At 39.6% G+C, this 27533-nt stretch overlaps 1 protein-coding gene across 28 annotated transcripts in view; it reads left to right on the top strand.

Annotated features, from left to right (window-relative positions):
- The first annotated feature begins 19171 nt into the window (after nucleotides 1-19171).
- The window catches only part of EPB41L2 (erythrocyte membrane protein band 4.1 like 2), a 105926-nt gene continuing 97564 nt past the window's right edge, over nucleotides 19172-27533 (top strand). For 26 of the 28 annotated variants that reach the window (XM_088161790.1, XM_088161801.1, XM_088161796.1 and 23 more), the window contains exons 1-2: nucleotides 19172-19247; nucleotides 22905-22986. The gene's annotated coding sequence lies outside the window, so the exon portion shown is untranslated. Of the gene's footprint in view, nucleotides 19248-19923; nucleotides 20099-22904; nucleotides 22987-27533 lie in introns of those variants that run through there. The other 2 variants (XM_088161819.1, XM_088161791.1) reach the window with 2 other exon arrangements.

A 27533-nucleotide genomic window follows, 5' to 3' on the forward strand; every position in this document is an offset into this window, starting at 1 on the left:
TCTGCCTCAGTCAATATTCTGTTTACATTTGCTGTCTAAGTTCTTCTAAAATTGCATGTTCTACAGTCCATTGTCTGCCTTACAGTTGAATCTCTTCAGTCTCAAATGACACAAGGCTCATAATTGTTCTTTGTGGTTAGTTGACATCTTTCAAATCAGGGTCAAATTTGTGCCAGTGAAATCTTGTCTCACTTGATTTTTATGATAACATTGACTCATGATTATCTCACGTTTCCGCATTGCCTTTGGAGGATTTGTTTTATTCCTTGACCCCATTGTGTATACCCTTAATTTCTTACCGTCTTTCATCTAATGAACAAGTTACTATCTTTATCAAATTCACTGTCAGATTTTTCTCTCCTTCATATTTTTCAAATTAAGATCTCAGCCTGACTTTGACCATCTGCTTGTGGATGTCTGGCTTTCAGCCTATGTGCAACATCATTAAACATGGTTGGTCCTTGTCCTCACTCTCCATATTCCTTCAGTCACCAGGAGGCACAGCTCCTTTCAGTTAGTGTTTATCATGTTAAGTGTTATATTTTTCTCAAACCTCTCAAAGCTCTTCTCTTAATCTGTCATGTGTTAGGCAGAAGTTAACTTTTTACCTTAGAGAGTCTTATCAATGTAAACTGTAATGCTTTCTATTGAAATTCTTGTCCAGATCTTCACCTTATTGTCTCAAGTACTGGGACACTCTTTTTTTTTTTTTTTTTTTGTGGCCTTGAAAAATGCAATTTAATTCCCCTGTACAGTAATTTAGAAAGTCTTTGGAAAGGCAACTTTTTCTATAGTTTCAAGTTTTGCAATGTAGCCTATCTTAAAATCCTCCTCAGCTTCTGTATTTTAGCACACAACTTAGATATCTTGACTTTTATTCTTTATGGTTAATGCCTGCCATAAATTAGCTTGTGCTCAACAGTGAGAAGGTTGATTTCTTTCTCTGAAAGGTTTGTTACTTAAACAGGAGCTATTACTTGTGCCTACATAGCTCAAGAGAAGCAGAGTCCAGATCTTAACAACTGGCCTTGGGTACTGGGACCTGGATGGCTGTGTTTACTGTTGCTGTACATCTGGATGAATATATTGGGCTTCTTAGCCAAGCAAACAGCCCAAAGAGAATACTGCAATAATTAATTTGTTCTGCTTCCAGTGTGAATTTAAGTCATTCAGAAACAGCTCAGATATCTGTGGACAATGTTACATTAGTACTGTGTAGACATGGAATCTTTATTTTTTTTCCTGCCCTCCTTCTTCTGTTTGAAAAAATACTGCCGTTAGCACCAGCAAAACTACTTTGTTGTTCTCGTTTAAACTGTTGTTTACTATGATATTGCCAGAAAAAAAATCCCAAACAACAACAGCAATAATCCTTACAACTGCTGAACTAATAATGCACTAAGACAATCTTCTAAGCCGTTTAACGCTCGTCATATGGCTCCCTGGTGTATACGCCTGTCTATCTATCTCACATGGAGCTTCTCTGCTTTACAGCTAAAGAAATCACCACCACAAAAATCTGTCTAATGAAAACTGGACAAGGTAACTTCTTGTTTGTGTGATAAGTATCAAGCCTTTGCAAAAGAGCTGGTATCCTTTATAAAGCTTCATTTTAAAATCTCATTTTAAATTACTAGTAGATAATTTCAGAAAAAACCCATAAGAATTCCAGTAAATCATATGTCATAAAAGACGTCTTCTTGTAAATACCTATTCCTGAATCTTTTAAAGTATTATCACTTGAAAAGTTTACTGTCCCCAGGTATATTTCATGAAGTTAATTTCTGAGTGCTTAATTACATCCAACACTGTTGAAAATGGTCCAGTTTAATTGCATGAGATGACATTTATGTTGGTAGAAATACAGGATGTAAAGCTGTAATAAAAGCTTTACTAGAAGAAATAGCCTAGAGAAATTTTATAAAGTGGTTTATATTTTATTTAAATCTGCTTTTTTAAAGTGGCATTTTTACGTTCTTTCTCTAATTTACACCATAAAAATGGGAATGTGCATATTGCCTCTCTACAATGAGGACAATAGATTATTTAATAAGTCCTTTGCAGACAAGAAGAGTATATGCTTACTGTGATTAACTGTATTATGCATACAGATTTTAGTTACTACAAAACCACTAGGACATTGGAAGGAGACAGTAGCTTTTGGAATACCAAGGCAATTTCTGCCAAAAATACTGTCCTCTTAGGATCAGAAAAAAACACTGTTGCTGTTGTGTTCCTGCTTTCACGCATAGGCTGTACATGCCTAACAATGAGTTAAAGTTGAGAACAAATACATTTAATGGGTTAACGTATTACAGTGTCTTAAGTAAGTTGATACTTCTGGTGGTAAACTGAAAATAAAGTATCTAAGTTGTTTGGAAAATGTATATTTCCTTACCAAAAACTGTCTTGTAGCTACTTTTCATAGGCCTTGTATGTGGGTTGCTCTATGCTCCTTACTCAGGGGGGAAAGGAATCTTTGCCACGATTAGGACTTCATGAGCAGGTCCTGTATGTACATTGCAAACCAGAGATGGAAGATTATTAGGAACTGTCTGAACCCTGCACAGAGTCTGACAATTCTTCTCTCTCCTTGTGTATTCTGCCAACAGTTTTTTTAGGTATGTGAAACTTGTGTCTTTAGTACTGCCAAACTGTGTGCCCCTGTCTGCCTTGTTAGTGCCAATTTTATGTAAAATGGGTCACAATCTGTACTAATTGACAATAACTTAAAAAAAAAATATCACCAGGAAATTTTAAATACTCTCATAAAATATTTGCCTAAACTATGCATGCAAATGTAGGCATAGTAGAATTATTAAGTTATTATTAACTAGAAAGTTATTTGTATCCTAAATAATTTCTGAAAATATTGGGACAGTTAACTATGGAGCAATTTTAATTTTATCTTTTGGTACTTTAATAATTCTTTTTCCATAGTTATGATTGGAATTTGTAATGGCAGGGGAGATTCAAGTGACAGATAATGTTTCACAGGTTTTACAGCTCTCCTAGAACAGAGTTGCAACTATTGGAGTTTATTCAGTGGCACAACGTTGAATTCATGGGATATTTTACTCCTGATGTCAGTAGGGCCTGGATTCTTGCCCTTGTGCTGTGGCTGCCCAAGATGGAATTCTATCCACTCTGCAGTAAAAGACAAACTTGCTGTATCTTCAGTCAGAACAGAATTTCACACTTTAGGAATAACTCAAAATTATTCCACTTTGGTAGCAGATCTGCTTTAAGACTCATCTCCCAGCTCCTTTCCCCACTGCAGCAGTGCACATTTGCCCCTGCACTACTGAAGCAGAAGAAATGAGAATGAGAACGTTGAAAAAATTTGGATTAACAATACCTTAAACAATTAATTCTGTGGGGTTTTTACGTGTGTCATTTTAACAAGCCACCTTGTCCTAGAGTCCAAAGACAGTTCTGCCCACACATCTTCTTTGTGAATGCAAAGTACAATGTAGATTGATTTGATTGATCAGATTGGGAACAGTAAATAGAGCTCATCAACTTGACTTGAGCTGGCTTTGCTGCCAAAAGCAGTGCTAAACAGTTCCACAGCCTTCATGTGTACAAGTAACTTGTACACAAAGGAAAAAGATGCCATGTTCTTTTCATGATATATGGAGAAGTGAAATTTTGGGTAAGATGATGGTGTTTTCTTTCTTACTGTGCTTACTTACTTACTACTTTCCTTACTTACTATGCTCCTTGCATAATGAAAAACATAACCAAAGGTCAGAGAACTGTAGTCAAAAGTACTGAGAATAGAAAATAGAAAAACACATATTAGAAGTGATTCGAGAGCCTAGTTTCCTTAGGCACATGTGCCTGCTGTCAGCTATTGCCCTTTATCATTTGAAGTCAGTGACCAATTTCAGCCATATGTGCAAGAAGATACTCATCTTAAAGACAATTAATGCCTTACAGGCTTTTTTAAAAAAACCTACCGTTATCAAGAAGGAAAAGGAAAATAATTCTTTAGCAGAGGGAAAGGTTCTCAGCTCTGCTACTCTCCTTCTTCCAGGTTAGCTTCAGTTCATGCTGTCTTTTGTTTGAGGCAGGTGCCACACAAGATCACTGCAGTGGGGAAGGAGATTTCAGGACCAAAAGGCATAAATCTTTACCAAACCAAACTCTATTAGTTATGCTGCTTAGCCAAACGTGTTGTTTCCTCATAAACAGCTACAGCACTTTTGTGACATGAGTAGAAAACCCACTAGCTCAGGATTCTCCAGCAAGGCAAAGAAACTGATTTTCATTGTGAGATAAAAATAAAACCATTTAAAAAGAAGTAAAGAAATAACTTCCTAAACAGCTTGAAGGAAACAGGAGAAAAGACCTCCTTTTTTCTGCTTTCCTCTTTACCGGATACAGGAATTACAATACCCTGGAGCATAACACCTACAAATGGGTGGAATCTGATAACCCATTTTTAATTACTGCCTTTATCTGCACTTCTGTAAAGCAAACAAATTAAAAGCTGCAGCTGGGCTTGCACAGGGAAAACCTAGGTGTTCATAGGACTGAATTCCCCACACTTCTCTCTGCACTGTTTCTCTTTTCTTCATTCTGACTTTTGAGTCTGCCCTGATGCCCTCATCTGACACAGCAACTACATCAGGGAGAGAGAAAACAGGATAGGCTTTCACTTTTGTCTGGCAGCACAAGCTTGCATTCTGTGCTTCGGAGGTTTTCAGAGGCTCTTTATTCCATGTAATGTTCCTGGAGTGGAGAAGCGTATCTTTTGTTCTTCCTTATAAAGGGATATTTTTATACACAAAGATATACAGTACACTGAATTAGAAGAGTTTTTATGTATTGGATTGTGAGGCTTTAGCAGAGAAATTTTTGATGTTTCTTTAATTCCGCCTTATCCAGAACATTTAACTTCAAAACCTTTAAAGCACAGATGAATCAAAGCCTCAGAAACCATCCAACACATCAACTAATTGTAGTGACATCAAAACCAAAATGTGACTCTTAATTGAAACAGGTTTCACTCCTAGCATGCTAAACATGCAGCCTGTGTATATGTGCTAAGCTGCATTATCTCTGTGTACATATGTATGGCTTTATATACTTGCAAGTAATTAAAGTGAGGGAGGACAGACGTACGTCTTCCCTGCAAATAGAAATAATTCTTTTATGTTTAAGCAGATCTCTTGTTGTTTTAAATGTAGCTTCCACATTTTTGCTGTGACATTCTGTACGTCCAAAGTGACAAAGCCTGTATAGGTCTTCTGATTCCTTTAATATCGTCTCCATATTAGATAGCCAGATGGTGGAGAGCGATAATACTCTGTACTAATCACTTAGGAAGTCTACAGAGTGGTGCTTTGAGATTTAGACCCACAGCCACTGCCATCACTCCTTTGATGGAAAGCCGCAGATACTATTCCAACCAATTGAATGTTTTTAAATATATCAACACTGAACAAATTATCTAAACAGGAAAAAGACTGACAAATACCATTCAGTGCTAATGAAGAGAGGGTTTTGTCCAAAGGAAATAATTGCGTTCACAAGGATCAGAGACCAACATGGCATTATGCAATAGTATTTATACACATCTAAAAAAAATTTTTTTGTGGTTTTTTATAGCCATCACAAATAGAAGAGACTTGCATTGCTAAGTTACTTTCCCCCCAAAAAAGAAAAAAGCCTAGGAGCAGAATCATTACCTCAACGAGTTCCTCAGTGTTTGATTTTTAATTCCACACTGATCTTCTGTTCTGCCAATTGTAGAGTTTTGTAATTCAAACAGATCAATCAGCAAAAAGCTTTTTTCCTACAGTAATATTAATTTATGTACAGGAATACCTTTTTGCTTATGTTTCTACCTTGAAAATACTTGGTTTCTTTTCTGAATGATGCATTGTTAGTCTGTGGGCGCATTTTACAGGAATGAAACGTCAGATGTGCCCATTCCTAATGCCATAGACTTTTTTCATTAAAAAAAGCTTGCTGAGATTTCTACATAAAAAAGGGAAAACATTTCTCTGTGAATTTGACTATTATTGTTAAGCATTTCATAAAAACCCACACTGCAGGCTCTACTCCAGGCTGGCAACCAGAGGCTCTGGAAAAAAGAGACTGAGGCAGCACTGATCAGCACACAAATATGATAAGCAAGCAGACTAAACATGTAAACAAGTCCTGTGCTGAGTGCTTTGTTTTGGTAGTACCAATTGTCATTTCAGTAGAGGAACAAACAACCCATTTCAGGCTATCTGGTTTATTAATTGTAGAACACTTTAAACAGTAAAAAGAAAACACAAAATATTAAGCTAAAAGGTTTGTAAGATACTTCTCAGAACTGGACTGCTCTAGTAACAATTTTCAAACAGCATCAGTGTTTTACTCCAGCCATAGGGTAAAATAAACATCTTCATTGTCCTGATATTTGTACAACATTGTACTAACACTGCAAAAACGGTGGGCTTTATAGAAGTTCCCTCACATCTACCCAGTATTAATTTTCAGCGCTACTGAACAAACATTTACTCAGCATTTCTGAAAATCAGACACTTTAATGCCTGAGAAGACTGAAGATGTCATTATTTTAAAAATATTTATGTTTCTCCTTAATTCAGTGTGTATTTTTCCTCTTATTAAGCTTAGTAAAATACTATATTAATGTTTTGGATTACACTATTAAATTGTTAATTTTAATTAGATTTTTCTCTCCTATCCTAAATACTCTACTCTGTATTACAGTATGTATCACTGTAGGTTCATTAGTTACATTACCATGCAATGTGATATTTTGCAATGCTGCCCAGTCAGCCTGAAGCCAGAAAGCTTGATTTTAACCTTGAATGACTTCATGGAATTATTCTTCATACACACTAATACATTAAAAAACAAACACTGGATCATAAATTATATAAAACCAGCACTCAACACATACTACTGTTACAGCATGCAGTTGTGAAATGTACATGGGAAATAAACAAAGCATTAAGGAATGTCTTTAAAATGTGGATGGAGCAGGCACACAGAGAGGAAGAACATGTAAACAAGTGGTGGAAAAGAACAGATGTGTGCTGTTTAGACACACAGGCAACTTGCCCGAGGGAAGTTTGGATTATTGAGCTAACATGGCAAAGATACATAGTCTGTTCACATTTAAATCATAAGAGGGTTTGTGCATGTTGTGTGAAGAATGCTCCCACTACTTCTCCAAAGTAGGTGGTTTCTTAGTGTATGCCAGAGTCACACATAAAGCAAATTCGCAGTTCAATTTGCCTAGAGATTTCCTCAGAAATGGTGGTAAATGCTGCATCTAGTATAAAATTCAAGAGATGCAAGTTACAGAAGCCTCTCCAAGATTGCTGCATGAAGTCAACCAAAAAAAAAAGCTTCAATAAGGGTAATAACTTCAACAGGCGTTAATGATTTTGATTCCATAGATACAACATCCCCATATTAAACCGTTACATTTTTCAAAGAGCAGAGAATACAGTTCAGTTCTGTAATTACTGCACACCGGTAGTCCTGATATACTTCTTGTTCCTGAGGCCAGCTTCTCATGACAGTTGTGCGCCATAAAAATACCCCAACTATTGGAGTGAGAAGGGAAGAAGAAAGAGGTAATATCACCAAACACTCTGATGAAGTAGTCCAGAGATTCATAGACCACATATCTCATTTGACTTAACTTTTCCTGCCTTCACTGTAGTTACAATCCTGGTAAAAAAGTAAGCTGCACCAAAGAAGAAACGTAAAATTATATCCACATTAAAAGAGAAGAAAGATACATCTCTGTTGGTTCTATTTAAAGTCTGTTAATGAAAAATGGTACATATAGCTCACCAGACTACCTAGAGAAGGAATTATTCTGTTGAAAAAGCACCAATTTGTTCGTAGTGAAATTAGTGTTAGGACTAAAGACTACAGCACTAGTCAGTAGTTTGTTGCTACAAAAATTAGTTGTCCATGCAACTCAGGCTTGCACATCTTACCAGTGTCAAAATCTCCCCTACGCTTGTCTTTGCCACATTTTATAACTTTGCTGAAGCTTTAGCAGAGTAGGGACTGAATATAGGGTCCTGCAGCAGTCAGACGGGAAGAGAAGGAGGAGGTTGTGGAGGAGAGAGGTAATGTCAAGTGAGTTGCAAATTTTAAAAGGAAAAGGGGTGCTCCAACTGGGCCCTCCAGAAACTCCAGGTATGGTATTTTCTCTTCTTGAAGGACAGCTTAGGGAATTTGTAATGTAAGTGTTTGTGAGGTGCAGAAATGCAGAGCTGTTCGTGTGCATGTCCGCACGCTGTAAGCAGACTTTTAGGAAGGCATTTGGTTACTCTTTCTCCCAGCATAGTTGCCCCACTGTCCTTCCCACAGCACCCTATTACTCTTTGCTGGATCTTGCACTTTGCACTCCACTGCTTGGCTCCAGCCCTTCTTACTGAAAAAGAGAAAACAGTTCAGTGCTGCCAATCCCTCTGTAGGGCCCGTGGGTACGTTTTTGCATTTGTGATGGCAGCTGCGTGTGAGAGCTATGCACAGAGGGACTGCGGACTGATGGGGTGGAAGGGGGAGGAGAGAGGCTGCCATGGTCCTAGGTGCCAGGCACCTGGCACAGAAAGACCAGAAGTTTGAAAACTCTAGCAAAGAACTCTTCCAATTTTCCTGATCTTGCTACAGCAACTTGTCCGCTGACTCACTACAGAAAAGTGAAGGAAAAGAGACAAGATCATGGTGATGGGTAGCAAAAAGAGCAAACAAACGGTGAGATTAAAGGAACTCAGTGCAGCCTTTAAATTACTTCTCATTTTGAATTAGTCACAACTACTTTTGAACTGAGCCATGCTTGGCAGGAGACGGCTAGTAGACCTTAAAAAGCAGGGTGATTGAAGTCTTCAGGAGCAGGGAGTCTAAGACTGTCAGGCTTCCTGTAGGATAGAGGCTTACAGATTTTATTTGAGAGAGGAAGAATAAGTAACACTGCTAGGCTGGAAGCCAAGCCACTAGAAAAGAGTTGTGGAGTAAAGGGGAATCCAGGCGAAGTCCCTGAACACCACTGCCTCCTGACAGATTTGTGAGAGGCTGCTGTTGTGCAAAGGAACGGCTGAATGTGCCGAGTGATACTTAACCTCCCTTTCCAAGGATGTGAAAAACTGGCTATAAAGTATACATGCAGTATGTTGTATAAAACTCTCCTGTGAAGTAAGCATAATTCTATTTATATCTATATTTTTATACCTGTACTAAACAAGGCTGACAGTACATGAGATTACAGACTGATGCTTGTCACGGGTTAAACTGCATCGGGTTTGTAAACAGTGCGTAAATATGCTATATGATACAGCAGCACGTCACTAATCCACGGTAATGCAGGGAAGCCCCAGTGCAGATTAGTGGGGTTTGTGGATTACGGGCTGAGAGGGCATTTGAGGGGAAGTCAGCCGTGTCTCAGGGCAAACTCCCTGCTCCACTCAGTAGTGCAGTGGAATGCTTGTCACTGGAAGGAGCTGCCAGGGGCACCTCCGCTCTGCTCAGCTCCAAAGGACATTATGAGCAATGCTGATGCTGCTAGTGCTCCTTTTTCAAACGCTGTAGTAGGCCTGCTCCAAACAGGGAATTGCACTCCTAGTCTCCCTTGAATCAGTTTAAACCTGCTGTGCAGACACTTCAAATCAAATTAAATTGAAATTATGTGGTGCATATGGATTTTGCAAGGAATTCTAACCTGCTCTGAGCACAGCTGGCATGGACAGATGTTACTCTGTATGTACAATGCAAAAGTTAGTTTCTTAGAGTTTCTAGGCTAAATAGTAGTGATTTCAACGAATACATTTTTTCTGATTTTATATATAATGGCTGTTTCACTCACCCAAAAGACAATACCACTCCCTGATTCACAATAACCTAGAACTGCATACGTTAAAATAATTTTCCTTACTAACAATACAATCAGTCACATACACTGTTAACTGTGAAAGATGCTTTTACTCATATAAAACTGAAATACTGCTAAATGTTATATGGATAATAGTCAAAGTTAGTGGTGCCATGATAAAATATCAGAACAGCAATCATGCTGATTTTATTTATTAAACATTTTATTAATATATACAGTATTTTAAAAATTTAAATTGGATATTTGGGCCCAATATTGATATACATTAGAATTTCTTCCTTTCCAGAAACAAAATGAATAATCCTTATTTTAAAAAGAAAAGTGTGAAATGCTTGGCTTTGTGTCAGGCAAATTTTACATTATCTGAAAATCAGGTTATTACTTTTATATAAGACATCACATTTGCCTTGGCAATGTAATGGCTGTATGTGGTACACTTTTGTAATGCTAAAAAGTTACCTGAGGCAAAGACTTGAGACAGATGATTTTTAGAGATCAGCTCTTCATGAAGCACATTTTCCCATCAGCAGTCTATAGGCTCAGATAATGAGTTTGTCCATTTTAAGTTTATTGACCTTTGTGAATACAATACTTGAAACCTGCTAACAGATTTCTTTGAAAATCAATGCCAATTGTGAAGCTGTTCGTTATCTATCCAATGTTTTTTCCTGAGTGTGATTAATAAAAAAAGAAAATTACAAGAGTGAAATTGAAAAGTCAAATTGATTAAAAAGGAAACGTTCATTCTATTTTCCTTTGGAAAAGCAAAATGAAGAAGAAATGGATATTTTATCTGGATCTACTTATCTGAACTACATGTATAATAATGTAGTTCATCACAGACCAAGAAAGTTTCTGATAGGTGATCCTTAGAAAAGATGGTGTGGAATTCTATGCCCATGTTGTTGTAGGAAAAACAAAATCAAGCTAATTTGCTTCTTTAACTTATTTTGGCCTAAGCTTACAAAAGTAAAGCAGTTGATTCACATTGCTGGCCATATTACAGTGTAAAATATACAGGATAAAATAGAGGCCCCCTGTGCTGTTAAGAGAGGTTGATTTATAGTGATTGAGTGAAGCCAGGATTTGACCTTGGTTTCTTTTGTCACCATGGAGTCTTACATGGAATACTGAGAATTAGAAACATCAACGTAAGTACCATTTTTCTTTAAAACACGTTTTTCTAACACATTTTCTGACAGCAGCACATAAGACCTTTTCTCAAGCAGTTTGCTGTAAAGGTAGCTAAGCTTTATTGGCTGCATGGGAAATCTCTCAAGGGCAAAACTAGTTTCCAGTTCTGCAAATAGACATAAATATGGACTAGGTAACTGTCTGCAGGACCAATCAATATAAATGTTAACACCCAGTATAGGGTTACTTGTCCATAGCCAGGTTCCCTGAATCAACTGTGTTTGTAACATAGATGGGGCCCCACAAGCTATTCAAAGAAAATATTGCAAAAGCTGCTTGCCATTTAATGATTGCATTAACACCATTATCTACTATCTAATCAATGCTGTGATTGACAACTTTGCAAATCAGATTAGCTTCCAGTCTGCCTATGAGTATAGTGTGGCTAGGAATGGAAAATTGTGTGGGCACCAATCTGTGGAAAATGAACAACTTTTAAAGGTATGAAACAGAAAATCACTGATTCTGCAGATTAGTTGTAACTATACCCCAAGATTTACTAAAATCAGTCCTGTGATTCTATTCACATCTTGCATCGCATCACTCCAATGTTGCTCGCATACAGTGAGGGGAAGTTCCCACCCAATGACATCATAGTTTGTCTTTGGCTACAGCCAGCTACATATTTTTAAAGAGGTCCTGTTTGTTCCATAACTGAACTCTTCACCTTTTGATTATATGTTTTGGTGGGGGGGTTAAAAGGAAAAAGCCTGCTAGTAAATTTTCTTGAACTTGGCATTCACAATCTCAGATTTGGGTGGGCTGCATTCCCTCCTCCGGTTACACCCTACCTGAAATCCTTGTATGTTAAATCACTTGACTAGCTCAGCCTTAATGATTGGGTCATACCCTGGGAAGCAAGTTCAGAGATACTGGAAATGTGTGCTTACAAAAACACACATAATTGTAGAAAAATATGTGGATAAACTAAGAGAGGAACACTGAAACTGTGGAAAAACCCCCACAGTTACTTGGAAGAAAAAAATTATCTCTTAGTTGTGATGAAGTGTCACAAAACACATTACATGCTACCTTTCCAGTGGCACATTTTTATGTAGAGAAATGCCTTCCCCCTCCCTCCCTCTCTCCCTCCTAATCAGGAAACTTTAAGCTATTTTTACATATTAACAACAACCTTAATATTTCTATCTTCTTCAGCTGCTACAAATGCATTTCCTATTAAAAACATGTATGAGAAAAAGATATTTCTGTAAATTTGTGGATCTTCATAGTGGAGTAAGATATTCAGAAGCATTGGAGTATTTTTATGTCACAATCAAGTGAAGTGGATTCATTATTACATTTACAGACACACAACTTTTGTGTTTTCCATAGTAGCAATCTCAAAGATGGGGTCAGCAGACAATTTTCTAATGATCTGTAGATAATTGATAGGATGCATTGTGCTGCTTTCTTGCTTCCAGATACCTGGAGGAGTAGCCAGGAAAAGTCAGGAATCTTATTTAAGCACTTGGAGTGGGACAGATATAAGTATCTTAACTGCCTTTTGTATGCACTGTCCTCACAGAGAAAGTGAAGGCCAGAACCACAGCTGGAACAGTTAGGAAAGACTAAATATTTTCTTAACATTACTTTTCCATTGGAGCAGTTTCTGTGGTTGGCCCTGTTTGTTCCACAAATGAAACTGGAGGTAATCCATGCCACCAGTACTCTGGTCTGGAAAAGCTTGCTTTAGAACATCCTCAGCACATATCCTGAAGAAGAGAAGCAGAGTGGATGCTGGATATGTTTTTTTATTTTGAAAATAAAGAAAACAGGTAAATGGTTGTTTATGGTATCAAACTTGGGTTTCCCCCTTTGCTAGAATTGTGAGAAGAAATGGATAAGTATCATTGCTACTTGGGGATTTTGGTGGTTGTTTTTTTTGGGGGGGGGGGTGCTGATTTGATTTTGTGCCTACGTTGTGAATTCCTAGCTTTTTACCATTGGAAAGTTTCAAAACTTATCAAGAAAATAATCCATGAGTGGTAGAAACCTAGAATTTTTGGAAAGTAAATAAATATTTTGTTCAAAACTCTTGCAGAAAATCGACTTTATTCCTTTAAAAGTATTCTGATCTATATTTTGTCTTTATTGAAGTAGTGGTACCAAGGCTTGCACTCAATTGTGGGGTTAGCATGGAACTCATCTAATTAACCAATGTTCTCTTTTTTCATTGTGTGGTCTGTCACATTGCAATATGCACTTTCCAAAGTGTTCTTAGTGAATGGTTTGGCTTCCTACCACAGGACACTGTGATACAAAAACTTATTTAAATAATCCTGGTGAGTCTGTTCCTACAAGGTGTTTAGTGATTTATACTGACTTACAATCATCTCAGTTTCTTTGATCTTTGCTAAGTGGCAAGGTTTCCCACATCTTGATCTCAGGATCTTAAGATGGATGATTCTAGGAACATGTACAATAGACACTATGATGGTGATGTCAATATCCATTTTACCATTGAGAACAATGGGATCAGAGTGGAACCTTAACCTATTTGGCACAGCTGTCATGAGACTCCAATATAAATAAAAAACATCCCTCCCAGCTTACATTTTCACAATTCTATTTATCAGCCCTCATGAAAATGTCTTTCAAATGTGATAATTATCTACAGCTTTTTTCAGCTAAGTGAGAGCCCTCTCTCACAAAACTTGATGATGGCACAAGCTCTCTCCAGCTGGAGTCCAGAAGCTTTCATCTCTGCTTAGTATATCAGAATCAGAAACCTTTTAGACATGTTAACATTAATTAATACGAATTGAGAATTACCAGCTTTGCAGCTGAAATCTCAGATATGGAAAGGTCATGTTTCTACTAAATTACAAAAGATACACATCCTTTGCTTTCCTTAATATGCCTCTGGAGTCTCAGTTGGTTGGTATGGTGCAGCTATGAAATAAGTAACTTATCTTTTTTCTTAAAGGCTTTCATCCTCTACTTTATTATCATACAATCATGTTTCAACTACATTTCTTTAGGCATAACTGATTTTGAGCCCTACTTGGCCTGCCAGGTTGGATCTTTCTGTCTGTTGTGGCTGTTTGCTCTACAAACAAAATCTAGGTCTTCAGCAACACTTGCCACTTACCCATGCCAATATTTGTTATCCGCTTCACTACCCAGTCGGTAGTGATGCCAAGCAACAACATCAAGGGAACACAGGCTTTTCACATCAGCAGTCACTTTGAACTACTTGTTGTTTTTTGCTGTTCAGTGGAATTTATGTTGTGGCTTTGATTTTGACACTTAACTGCACTACAGAATTAAACAAATAAGCAATCTAAATAAATTTAAAAAAAAGAATAACCTATGGGTAATTAATTTCATGACCAACATAGTGTATTTCCCATGTGATTCTCTCCTCCCTTTCCCCTCCTTCCCCAGCCTCCCCCCGCCCCCATCCCTTCTCTCTACTTGAATGAAAAGTTGAAATTAATTGTGTTTATCTTACATCAAGTACTGCTCATCTTCAGGGTTTTTTGTTATTTTATGGTTTTCCTTTAACACTCCAGACTCCACAACTTCTATTGCTATAAAAGGTGCAAAGGCCCTTAAGGTGTGCCATTTCTTCAGAGGTAAAAACAGGCTTCTTTTCATTAATGGGATGGTCCAACAATGCACAACTACAGAGACATGTCCTAACTTGAGGCCAGCCCTTAAGCCAGTATAGCACTAACCAAGAAGAATCTTAGCAATTCAGAAGATGCAGTCATAGGAACCAGTAGTCTCTGCAAGATCAGAATCTTATTAATTCCAAAGCCCCACAATTACATTTATCTGCTTATAAACACCACACAAGAGCTGTCAGAGTGGGATTGCTGCATTTATCCTCCCTGTCAGCACCATGGCTGGGGTGTGAGAAAACTCATGCCTTCATACTGCAGCAATATAACTTGCCTCTTGTTTTGGGCTGTATCTGATGTGTCAAAATCTGGGGCCGGAGAGAATCCACTGCACTGTTCTCCTACAGATGCACAAAGCAGAATCACACATTAAAAAGCACCCAGTCAGAAGGGGCATTCCTTGACCAGCAATCAGATGTAGTGGCAGCATCCACTCCTGTGATGCCAAAGGGTACGTTTCACATCATTCATGTGCATAAATTGTGTAACTTTGAGCTCCAGATGCTGCATACAAATGATATTACTGGGTACATGAAGTTTCCTGTGCCAACAGGTTGAAAATATTGTCCATGATAAGTGTCTTCATCAATTATGCAGTTTTATCATGGTAAAATTGCATGTAAAATGATCTTCTCCTACTGCGCATTTTTATGCTGTAGCGCATTTTCTATTCATTATGGAAGATATTTTCAGCCCTTAATCCAATGTCTTGGAACCTTGCTGAATGCCAGTAGACTCACCAGCAAACTATCCTCTGGGCAAAAAAACACATTTCCTTTCCAGAAAGCAGCCTCCTAGAAGCTTGTTCCCATCTGTAAGAAAACCTTATGGAAGAAGAGGCAATTTTCAGGACCAGCTTCCAGACCACTCAGGAATTAACTTATTAGAAACCACAATGATGTTGCTGAGTAACTAAAGTTAGTCACTAAATATAACTAAGTGTAACTAAAGCAGTTATATTATTTCACCAAGAATAGATTAGGCAGTTTTCTTGTGTTTATTTCAGCCTTTCTGAGATTTTCTTTTTTCATTTATTTTTCCTTTGAAATCTCTGAAAAGGAGACATCTTTACATACAAGAAGGCAGCATAAGTATTTTTCATTATGTCTTGTTTTCTGTTAACATCACACAGTTTATAATTAGAAGTGGGTATTTTTCCCTTATTTTCTTTTGTAACAGACACTGCTCATGGCTGTGCCAACAGATTAATGTGGGGACTACAGAATGAATATTATAAAAGTGTCATTTAGGTAAAGCCAAGAAGCAAAGCAGTGCAAGAAGTTGTGCAAACAGCCATTTTGACTACAGATTTATAGTCCATAGACAGCAGCTCCTACATTGCAGCCTTTCTATCTCTTAAACAGTGTGTAGGTTGCATCAGCAGTTTAAAGAAATTTTGCATATTGAGTGCAACAACAGATTGGTAACAGTTCTTATGACTGTGGCACCTACATAAAATTTAGATGTAAACTCAGAGAAGTGGAAAGGAGATCAAGAAAAATATTTGAAACTACATTAATGGCTTTTCTCTAGTGCTAGTACAGCAGAGTACATGTCCCAAAAATATTGTATGTTCCACTTGAATATGAGGAAAAACTTCTTTACTCTGAGGGTGGTCGTGGACTCTCCCTCAATAGATATGCAAGAAGTATCCTGTGTAATATGCTCTAGGATGATCCTGCTTGCCCAGGGAAGTTGGATCAGACACTGTGGTCCCTTCAAACTTCACCCACTCTGTGAAGATCACAGGTCTATGAAAATCACCACCTGTAGATCAGAGAAGCAAAGTTTGTTATAAGGCAGCAGATTTCTCCAAAAACAAAGGACCTAAAACTAGTGTGAGAAGAAATGAGAGTGCAAATAAAGCTCTGGGATGTATCTCTAACTGGGATTATGAGCAGAAGTGTCCAAGTCTTGCTGAGGAAAGAGGAAAATAGAAGCAGTTCCTTTGAAGTATTCCTGAATTTTCTAATCTAGGGAAAGTTCATTGCAGGCATTTCCACCGGTTTTAGCAATATTGGAAACCTTAATGAAGACAAGATTGTTACAGGGGCAGCTGGTTTTAGTACTGTGTCAATTACATTTGCTCAGGCCAGTGGTGTTAAACACTGGCAGCCACACAAGAGCTGGCAATGACAGACAGCAGCTGGGATGGTGCAAACTTAGGAAGCCTCTGAAAGCAGCAGAGACCAAATGTCTCCTGTTGCACCCATAAGTTAAGTCTTTTACAGTAGTAGTTACTGTTTTTAGGCATGCATGGGAAACTGCTGTATTATTTTCTGGACAAACTGGCACATATTCTACTATCACTCTTCATGCTTAGTGATATTAGAGCATCTGAGGAATGAACCAGGAGAGATCAGACACAGAGTTTTCGAGTCTGTTCTGCATATAGAAAGCATCTAGAGGTAAAACCCTAACCCAGTAGTGCTGTAATAGTGGGGTAATTGTAGCATTTGCTGTATCAAACTAAAAAATGCAGTGACTGGTTGTCCTGAAAAAGAAAAATGATACTTCATCTCCTCTTTGAAAGAATCAAAAGGCTTTTTTAATGCTGTTTTTGAATGTGGAGCAAGAGATACTAAAAATAATTCATCAGCTTTATTTAAATTATGCAGTGTAATACATAAAACATGAAGATTACAACATCAAGCAATATAGCTGGAACAAATTAAAACTACTTGTGCATATGCATTATAATTCCTTCCTTAATTACTGGTCCCTAACCTCTTTCAGTGGATGCAGAATGAACCTGTGGAATTAAGCACAGATATCTAATAGTGCCTTCTCTCTATTCATTGCCAGCTCATTGCTTCTCTCTGCTTACATTAATTTCCTTTAAGAGCACTCCTATGAGCTGCATGGTTGTTTTTACTTTGAAAGCACTAAGATTAAAGAAAAAATATTATTTGGTGTCAAATAGGACTTGATTTCTTGACATTGCACATTATGAAATATGTAGAACATATGGTGTATTGCCTGTTGACTTAATTTTCACTAGTAGGCTACCCTAAATGAAATCCCAGCATCTTAAGATTGGCACTGTGAAAACACATTCCTCAACCTCTTCATAAAAAAATATGACTAATCTGTATGTGGTACATGGCATCACATAGAGCTTTTTGAGACAGAAAACTTGATATCTTACAATTTCTTAAGAATTCTGTAAAGAACAGTCAGCAACCTCAGTCATGATCCTATTCCCTGCCTTCTAATTTTCCTAAAAATTACACAGGGATTACATATAAAATGCCTCATTTTACTACACAACTTTGCTCCAAAGCAGAAAAATCTATTCTGTGCACTACAAAGAAAGGCACAGCCTGGTATGCAGGAGGTTAGGCAAGAAATTTGTAGTTAACTTTAGGGTATAATGCACGAAAGGGATGAACTTGTACAGGCAACATACATTATGTGCTGGATTTTGCAAAATCAGTATGACTGCACACAATGTAAATAATTTTCTGTTTCCATAGCACTCCCAGGGCCTGCAGCCTGTGCAGCACAGCAGCTGCCATGAGTTTTTCATATCCAGGCCTTTTAGCAGTCAGCATCCATGCACACATCCAAACACCTTAGGCAAGTGAAAAGTCAACCCACATTAGAAAATTCAGGTTGTAAGGAGGCCTCTCACTTAACCTCCTGCTCAACAGCAAGGCCAGCTGCGTGGTCAGTCCAGGTTGCTCGGGACTGCGTCTGCTTGGGAGTGGAAATCCCTGAGGAACCCACTCCCACGGCCCAGCTGTCCACAGCATGAGTAACTTTTCCCTTACACCCAGCCTGATGCTCTCGTTTCATCCCACTCCCCTTGTCCCTCAGCAGGACACTGAAGCCCCTGGCTGCCTCTTCTCGACCAGGTCCCCACGAGTGCTGATCCCATCCACAGGCCGCGGCAGTCCCGACCCTCCACTTCCCCGCACGGGAGGGTGGCTCCGGCCCCGCCACCTCGGGGATCCCGCCGGGCTCCCTTGGCGTGTCCGCTCCAACCGGGCGCGGGGGCCCGGCTGGAGGCGGCACCTGCCGAGGGCTGCGGAGAGCCAGGAGGGCTCACCGCACCCCTCCGCGCCCGCGCAGCCCGCGGTGCCGCAGGAGCTCATTCCGCCTGGAGACACCGCGGGACGGCGGCACCCCACCGCGCGCACGGCCGGCGCCCTGCCGGGACACGCCCGGGGCCATGGCTCGCCGGCGGCGCTGCCGGACAGCGTCTCTCCGGTACGATGCCCACACGGCGACGAAGCTCCCGAAGCCCGTCCCGGCCCCAGGCTAGAACCGCACCCCGACGGGCAGCGGCCGCTGGAAATGGCCCAGGAAGAGCGGGCGGGGGGGAAGCGCTGTCCACGGAGATTGACGGCTGCGCTAGCCAATGGCGACGCGGCGAGTGGGGGGACGGGGCCAGGATGGCCCGACCGGGGCGGGGCGAGGGCGGGGCGCGGGGGCGGGCGGGGCGCGGATTGGTCGGAGGGCGGGGCCGGCGGGGTTTTCTCCCGGGCTGGGCTGACGGCCGCGGCCGGGAACTTCGGGAGCGTGCGAGCGCCAGCGGCCGTTCGGTACGTACCGGCGGGAGCGGTCCCGAGGGAGCGCGATTTACGCGGGCGGTGGGGGATGGCGGCGAGGAGAGGGTCGGGCAACCGTAGCGCTGCAGGGGACTGGCGGTGTGCTGGGAGCCGCTTTGCCGCGTGTCCGTCACGGTTCTCCGTGGTCTGCTCCCCTTTCCGCGGGATGCGGAGGCTGCGGGCGGAGCCGGCCCGGCTGAGCAGGCAGGGCTGCCCCCTCCCTTGTTCCTTCTCTCCTTCTATGCCGGCCCCGAGTAGCGGGGCGGGTGGACAAGGCTGTCAGCACCGCGACCAGCAGGGGGCGGCAGCGGTCCCGAGGACGCGCGTCCGCAGCGGCGTCCGGGGGTGGCGGGGGCGAGCGGCTCCGAGCCGCAGCCCCTCCGCCCCGGGCGGGCAGTGGAGCGCCTGGGGGGTGCCTCCTCCCTCCCATCTTTTCCCGCAGCTTTGGGCACTGTTCCCGGCGCGGTGAGCCGTGCGGACCACTCCTCGCCGTTCGGTTTCAAGCCTCCCTGGCGGGGCTGCTGGCGTGGGCAGTGCCGCGCCCGCCGCCTCCGGCCGCAGCTCGGGGCATCCCGGCCGGCGCTGCGCGGGCTCCCGCGATCGCTGCCCTGCCCGCATCTACCGCGCTCTTGAATCGTCCGCCTCTGGCCTGGGGCTAGAAGGAGAGCGGTGTTTTTCCCCGAAAACCTGTCCCGATGGCTGCTGGTGCCTTTCCCGCACCCGTCGCGTGAATGCTGCGTGAAGAGAGGCGGTTGGCTTCCTAATTTCCTTCCTCCCGGAGCACCACTCCTCTCCTCCTGATAACTTCATCTGTTTGCATCTTGGGCTGTTCCTTTCTTTCATCTGTAAGTTAGCAACTGCAGAAAAATGCTAAATAGGCCCCCGCACTGAGGCTATTTATCAAGAACCAGGTAGGGGATGAAATCGAGGGAGACTGCATCCCTAATTTCCCTTTAGGATTAGGGTAAAAATAAGTGTAGAATCTTCTTGTATGGTTTGTGTCTACTGTTTCAAAGTAAGTCGTCAGTTCAAGATGTGACGCCCCTGCCTCTGAGCATTATGTACTGAGATACTAAAAAAAAAAATTATTATAAATTTAGGTCCAAAGTTCTTTTCCTATTATTGTTCTTTTGTAAGGCTTTGATTACAGTACTCTGAAGTCTGAATACACTCAAAAGAGCTATAAACACTGTGGTAACATTTTTTAGTGTGGCGTTCTTCCACAGGTAAAGATCCCACTGAGTTGCACTTAATCCTTTTTGATGTTAATAGTATTGTGCACGCATATGTATGGCTAGAAGGATCTCTGGTTGACATAAAGGGAGTTCTTTTGAGGATTTGTCAGCTTAATGATTATGATTTCCACCTTCTGAAAAAAGTCATTGGCGGAGAACAAGTAATAGCCAGCTATAGTGAACTTAGGTTAAGGTGCCTTGATAACAGTAATAACTAGCAAGCAGTTGATTTGGTGTGTTTTTTACTTCTTGTAAAGCTCTCCAAGACCAGTTTTTAGTGAAAATGCTATATTCTATATTTGTTTTAGAAGATATGTATTGATTTTCTTAGCTTTATGGCCTCCTTTTCTGTCATGGGTGCTTCCAGAGTGTTAGTGAAATGCAACAAGCACGGTTCTACAGAACTTAGCCTTCAGCAAATTCTCATAAATTTGTATATATCCAGTCCTACAGAGGTTGAAATGAGAAAACGCTTCTTTGAGAGACTACCTAAAAGAAAAGCTGTGTCCCTTAGCATCATGTTTTGAACAGCAGAAAAACTGAGTCCCTAAGCTACAGAGCCAACCAGTTACAGAACAGAAGCAGATTCGTGGCACCCAGGGTTACACAGCAGTGACCCTGGAAGGGTATTCAGCAGCAGCACTCTGCCTCAGCTGCTGCTCTCCTCCCTTACAACAAGTTTCCATTTCTGCTGGCCATGCTGCTTTCTGACTGCTGTTGACCTCTCGGTGGGAAGTTGAGCTGCTTTCTCTTGCCTAAATTGCAACATTCTGCTGTTTCATTACCTTTGAGCTTAGAAAATGACCTTCCCTTCACTGTTCTCCGAGGTTATGGATCTAAAAAATTTCTATCAACAGTTTGTACCTGTGGCAGATGAGCTTACATTGTAAAAATGTAGTTTAAATGGCCTAGACAAGATTTTCAAAAATATGCATGTTCTCTCTGCACACTTGTTGATAGTGGAGAAGAGGGGGAGTTCAAACTTCTTAACATCCAAGACTGTGTGGAATAAACTTCCAGGCTTCATTCATCTGGAAATAGACCTTTTGTTCCACTTCTCTGTGGATAATTTTCCAGTAACTGCAGTCAATTCATAATTTTTTTTAGATTCAAGGAGCAACAAAGGTAACATTCTGTAGCTGATTTGGCTTCCTGATGTGATAATGGAGATTTAGTGACAACACTGAACAGCTCTTATTTAGAGAAGATAACCTGAAGAATAATTGTATTACTTCTAGTAGCCAATATGATCTGAATCAGTTTGTGAGTGTGGATATTGGCAGAATATTCATTTTTCATGGGACCACCTCCCAAGTCATGCCTTTAAGAATGTGGGTCATAGGTGGAGAATGGAGAAGTGTTCTGGGAAGTACAGACAAATAAAGATGGTATTGTGGGTTGTCATAAATAATTTGGACATACGTTTTCTTTAAGTTGGTGTTCAAGAAATCAAACTAGGTTTATAAAGGAACATTTAAAATATATGACAAGGTAAATTTTTTCTGTAATTGGTGGCTATGGGGTTCCTTTTTGAACTGGCATTTCCTTTTGGCATAAATCTGGGAAGCATATTTTAGTACAAAAATTGATCTATTTTAGGATTAGAAAGGGAGGGAACAAAATAAAATGTTGGTAGGTGTACCTGTTATATGGATGAGAGCCATGAAAGTATTTGCTGGCAGAAAAAGGATCTAAATGGTTTACATTTTTAATAGTTGTCTGTAACGTGTAGCTCTACTCTGATTTTTGAAAGAGGAAGTGTTCTATGTTTTAGTTTACTGTGTGTAAATTTCAGTAGGTTAAAAGTGATTTTACTAAAGACTGTAGTGTATAACATTTTCCACTGGATATTTCTAAAGCATGGTTGAATGCTTTCCTGAGGAAAATGAACTAAGTCAAACTGGTTTCATTCTGGAACTGGTTTTAAGTAGCGGGGAGTGAGAAGAGGAAAGGACGGCTGTCTTCCTCATTGCCAACAAAAGTGACCCAAGAAAAGCAGTGTTGGAAAACTGTTCATTGTGTATTCACACAATGGGTGGACACAAGAAAGAGGATGGGAGCAAGAAAAGGGGATGTGGAAGCATCTGATTGTTGTAGTCTGGGCTATACAAGAAGTCAAACTGCATTGTAAGGGGTTATTTCTGGCCTTCTATTATGAAAGCAAAGGCTACTTCAAACTTTAAGGGTGCTAGACTTTAAAAGAAACTGCCACACTCGTATTTTTTTAAGAGTCAAAAATCCAAGTGCAAGTTAAATTACTGGGTGTGGGGTTTCTTTCTTTTCCTATTTGTCAGGGTGTTCACATTTTTAAAACGTTTATCATTTTAGCACTGTTCGATTTCACTTACCTGATTTTTCTGATGTATTTGGTGGATTAATTTTTGGTGTAATGTGATTCTGAATTATTCCCTTACAGGTGAGAAAGAGATTGTGCTGTTATCCAGTTGTCATAGTTGATTTCACTCTACAAATCTTCAGGATTTCTACGGGAGTGAAAGGTAATTCGTGGCTTATTTTTTTAGATCAGAAGATTCATTGTATGAATTTACTAAATAGGCAAAATTTTGTGCTCTGTTTCAACTTCTCATTTACTTTGGCTGTTGATGTGATAAATTTACGTGTTGTGAGTTGTCAGTTTTGTAATATTATGTGGAAAAGAACATCCTGATGGTACAGTAAATATTTTGACTTCTACTTAACAAGTTTGTGGTTATGCTCTTCTGTGAAGGTAATTTTACTGGTAACTTGTTTCCTCCACAGACTTCACCTTGTCTTTGAGCACTTTGTAAAGATTTACAGACTAAGTGAAGGCCATATCAACAGAATATTGATTAATTACTCTTGTGTAATCCAAAAATAGCTGTTCTGTTTGGTTAGTGAAATGAGGAAAGTATGTTCCATGTATAGTATGAGATTATAGACTTGCGTGTACTGCAGGTGGGACACTCAGCAAGAATGCAGGTTTATTTATTTTAACACTGAGGGGGGAGGAAAAAAGGTCTTTTGCACTTGCTGTAGTGTCTGATGCCTTAGAGGCACTACACAAACACTGCATTACAACTCTGAGTTGATGTTGTAGAGGAGAATGTCAGATGCCAACCCTTTGCTGTGCACATCACAGCTGCCTTTGATGGCACAATGTTTCATGATTGTACTAAAGTATGGGATGCTTTCGAGGCCTGACTTCAGTGAAGTTGGCCTGTTGTGTAAAACTGATTGTCTGCAGAGTCTTAGGAGCAGTAGTATTTTGCTTATTTGTTTCTTTGATTGGATTTTTTTTTTTTCTAAAGGAGAATAAGATACTACTACTGTTCATCTCTGTAGTGCTTTTATTAATAGTAGCATGGCTCTTTAGAGAGCTTTTGTGAAGGAGAGTTGCTAGAAGATCCTTTTTAAAGCTGGTGACTTTTGTCAGTGCCTAGGGGCTTAACTGGGTGTTTTACTTGATATTGTATCCACCCTGGGGCTCGTACTTGTCTATATCTTGGTTTCTCCTCCCTGTATTCTTTCTGAAGGGTGTGATAAAGCCTGTCTTTTAGCTTACCTTGCTGTTACTAAGTCACGCAGCCTGTGTGCTCTGTAAGGTCATTGTTATAAGATCTTGCCATGGAGTAGTAGAATAGGGTTAGCTAAGGACAGTTTAAAGAGAACTGTGAATTGCCGTGGTCCTCTAGGCTTGAATCTTCCCTTTTACTTCTAACATTGTCTATGTGGTTTTCTGTTTGCAAAGCAGTAGTTCTGGAAAACTGTGTTGTAGGAAAAAACGTTCAGTAACCAGAAAATAAAAATAGACTAAAAAAAAAAAGGCAGGGACTCACTGGAAGATCAGTTTCTTAAATTGCTTGCACTGATGACAAAGCAGAGTTTAACCAAATATTTATTGTTAAAATTACTCTCTAATTAGTAGTGTTGTACAGCTAAATGTAACACCAGGTTTTACTGTAATTTGGTGCTATCCCATTACTGTGGGTAGAGAAGTATAGACTATAACTGTGGTATTCTTTATAGTGGCTTGGATAAGAATTTGACTACAACGTTTTAAGAACATAGAATGTTAAGAGTATGGAAAGCTTCAGTATGTATTTAACATGCATGATGTGCCCTCTTACCACAATAGAAAATTAGAACAGCTTTTTCTCATTAGAAATAGTCAGTAATCCTGTATATGGGATTTAAAACATATATTCTGAATTCATACTAGGCAGACTTTTGAATTCTGGCTGATTCAGCATGTATCCTCCTACTTCTGAAAATCAAACCAGAATTAAAATCTGGTGATAAAAATATACTTGGTTTCATATTTGTTGAAACACTTTTATTGCTTCCAGTTACTCACAAAAGCAGGGATTCATCAATTAAAATATGTCAGAATATATGAAGTATGTCCTGCAAACTCCTTTGAACATTTCAGAGTTGGATCTGAAAGTTTCAATTTACAAATAGTGTTTTTTACTTTGTAGACATTATTTGTAAACAATCTATTTGCTGTTTCCTCAGCTGAAAGAAGCTGTTTTATCCCATTTGGCTTCTCCTTTTGAAGTGGTACTTAAAAGCTGTGTTTAAATAATATTGTAACTGCTGCTGTTTCATCATCCAGCAATTAAAGAAATATACCCTGTATAGCATTGATCTTCTCTTTGAGGACTGAATCCTTTTCCTTGTGTGGCTCTTTTGGTAGTTTTCTTGGTAGGGTGTTTCATTATTTGACCATGAGTCTGAAATAACTCAGGCAGAGTGGGCAACCCACAACCAGAACCAAAGAATGCTGTAGCATTCAATTAATTCTCTATTCCATGTTTTGTCTTATGGCTGCCTTGTCTCTGTAGACAACGTTTGTCAAAGATCATCATGTATTATGGCTAGACGCAGCTGCTTGGATCAAGGCTGGGATTGTTAGGTGTCAGTGTTACTGCTTCTTTACAAACCTCAGTTGTAAGTGATTTTAGTATTAAATCTGTTTTGGACCTCTATCTCATTAGTTAACTTAAGCTGTTGGGTATTTGGCCTCACTTTCCCAATGTGCTTTCTTGACTCTGTGTGCTTTCGGATATATTACAGAGCAATTAATGCTTAGTGAAATTCATGCACATAGAGATTTTTTTTTTTTTTTTTGTTCCCCACTCCTCCCTGCCACCTTTATATTTGCTTCTACTGAGACCACTGTATTTCCAAGCATGTTGAAATTTTTTTGTTCTGAAGGCTGAAATTTCATAATGTCCAGATTTTCTACTTTGTTGAATTAAAAGGTAAGGTGAAATATGTAGCATATTAAAACATTATAGGCTTTTGTCACGTCTGGATTTAGCCCCAGTGACATTTCAGAAAGTAAGGATGCTATTTGTCATGGATAAGTGCAGAATGACTTAGTGTTTCAGCTGAATAGTTGAGGGGGTTTTGGGGGAAAGCTTACACTATTACCAGCATATTGTTGTATTGTAGAAGAAATTAAATATGTAAGAGTGAAGTTAGGAATACTGCAGCCCTGTGTTGTAGGTAAGAAAATTCTTGGAGGAAAGGTGCCTTTTCCATAGAAATGCTTTGTAAAATGAGCTCCATTGCAAGAGAGTTCTAATGTTTAAAATCTCAATCCAAAACAAAAATGAAATTGTGCTACAGAACACAGTAATAAATGTGTTCTGACTTGGGGAGAGGGGCAGGGTTATGTGGTCAATATAGCTTTAAGAAACTACATATGTAGCATTGCTGTGCCCTTCGTATTCCCTCATATGCCCACTGGTTTTAGCAAGTTTATAAAAGGTACACGACCCTACATTCTGCTGTCATCCTTAGAGCATTACAAGATCAGGAATCCAAACAGTACTTGCAGTCTTAACTAGAGACCAGGTACTAAATGTGAGAGTTTCCTTCAGTGGTAAAGTTTGTACAGTTTTAGCCCTAATACGTAAGGAGGACTCTAGAAGCTGCTGTAGTTCTTGTCTCTTGTACATTCTGGACTTCTGTTTCAAAAAGCATAATGGAGCTCTATAAAAACACCCACATATCAGCTGAAGTATATTTTGCCTGAGCTGATTTGTTGGAATATCTAAGAAATCCAACTCTGTATCTTAAGGAATCATGATACATGGGATAAGAATTAAGAGTTTTTTTTACTGCTTGCAACTGGATTTTTGAAGGCTAGTGTGAGAAAGGCAAAATATACCTCCAATATATTGGGAGCAAGTTTGCTTCAACCATTTTTTTTCTCCTTGACAGATATGCAGCTTCTTTGCACTTTTCAGACCACCTGCTCAGTTTACCTGATTTTTAATTTTTTTTTTTTAAATTCTTAAGTTGTATTCCAAGGCAACACTTAGTATGAAACTGGTTAGTTTACAATAAAATTGCCCACTGGTGGTACATCATGTCTTGGATAAAGGACAAGATGTGGTGTATGTAGCATGTTAACACTTTGGAATGGGACCAGATGAAAATAGTTTTTATTGGGTGAGTTATTTAGTCACTGTGATGCACCCTAATTTTCTGTCTTGAAAAGTCTTGTCCCGTTGTTGAATGATGTGGGAAGATTAATTTGCCTGGTGCAGTTACTTGCAAAATAAGAGAGACAAGATGGCTAGTATGTTGTGGTTGATGTGTTAATCCTATTGAAGTCAAAAATCATCTGCTTCATTATTTTACTGCTGTATGATCTTTGCTTGCTCATAAAGGATACTCATTTAAAAAAAAATGTGGATCCTTCCTGTTCAAAAGCTCACAAGGGTGTTCTTGTTTTACTTGTACTTAAAACAAGTCAGTTTTTCCTTAATGGTTTTGGTTAAATGTTTTAAGACTTGAAGTAGTTATGCTACAGAGATTTTTCTGCAAGTGTTATTTTTAAAATTCTGAGTGGGTTATGTTGTATTATTCCCAAGGTTAACAACAGTACATGACTCTTGCTAGAAGGCTCAGTATGTGAGGAGTTAAATTAACAGCTCAAAGCACAACAAGTGATTTTATATTCTGTGACTAGTTTTAGATCCTTGGTTATATCAAGAAGGTAAAAGCATACACACTTATTTTGGGAAAAATGTGTTTTTTCTCTGCCGGT

This window comes from Sturnus vulgaris, chromosome 3 (assembly GCF_052056855.1).
Source record: "Sturnus vulgaris isolate bStuVul1 chromosome 3, bStuVul1.hap1, whole genome shotgun sequence".
Taxonomy (NCBI): Eukaryota; Metazoa; Chordata; class Aves; order Passeriformes; family Sturnidae; genus Sturnus; species Sturnus vulgaris.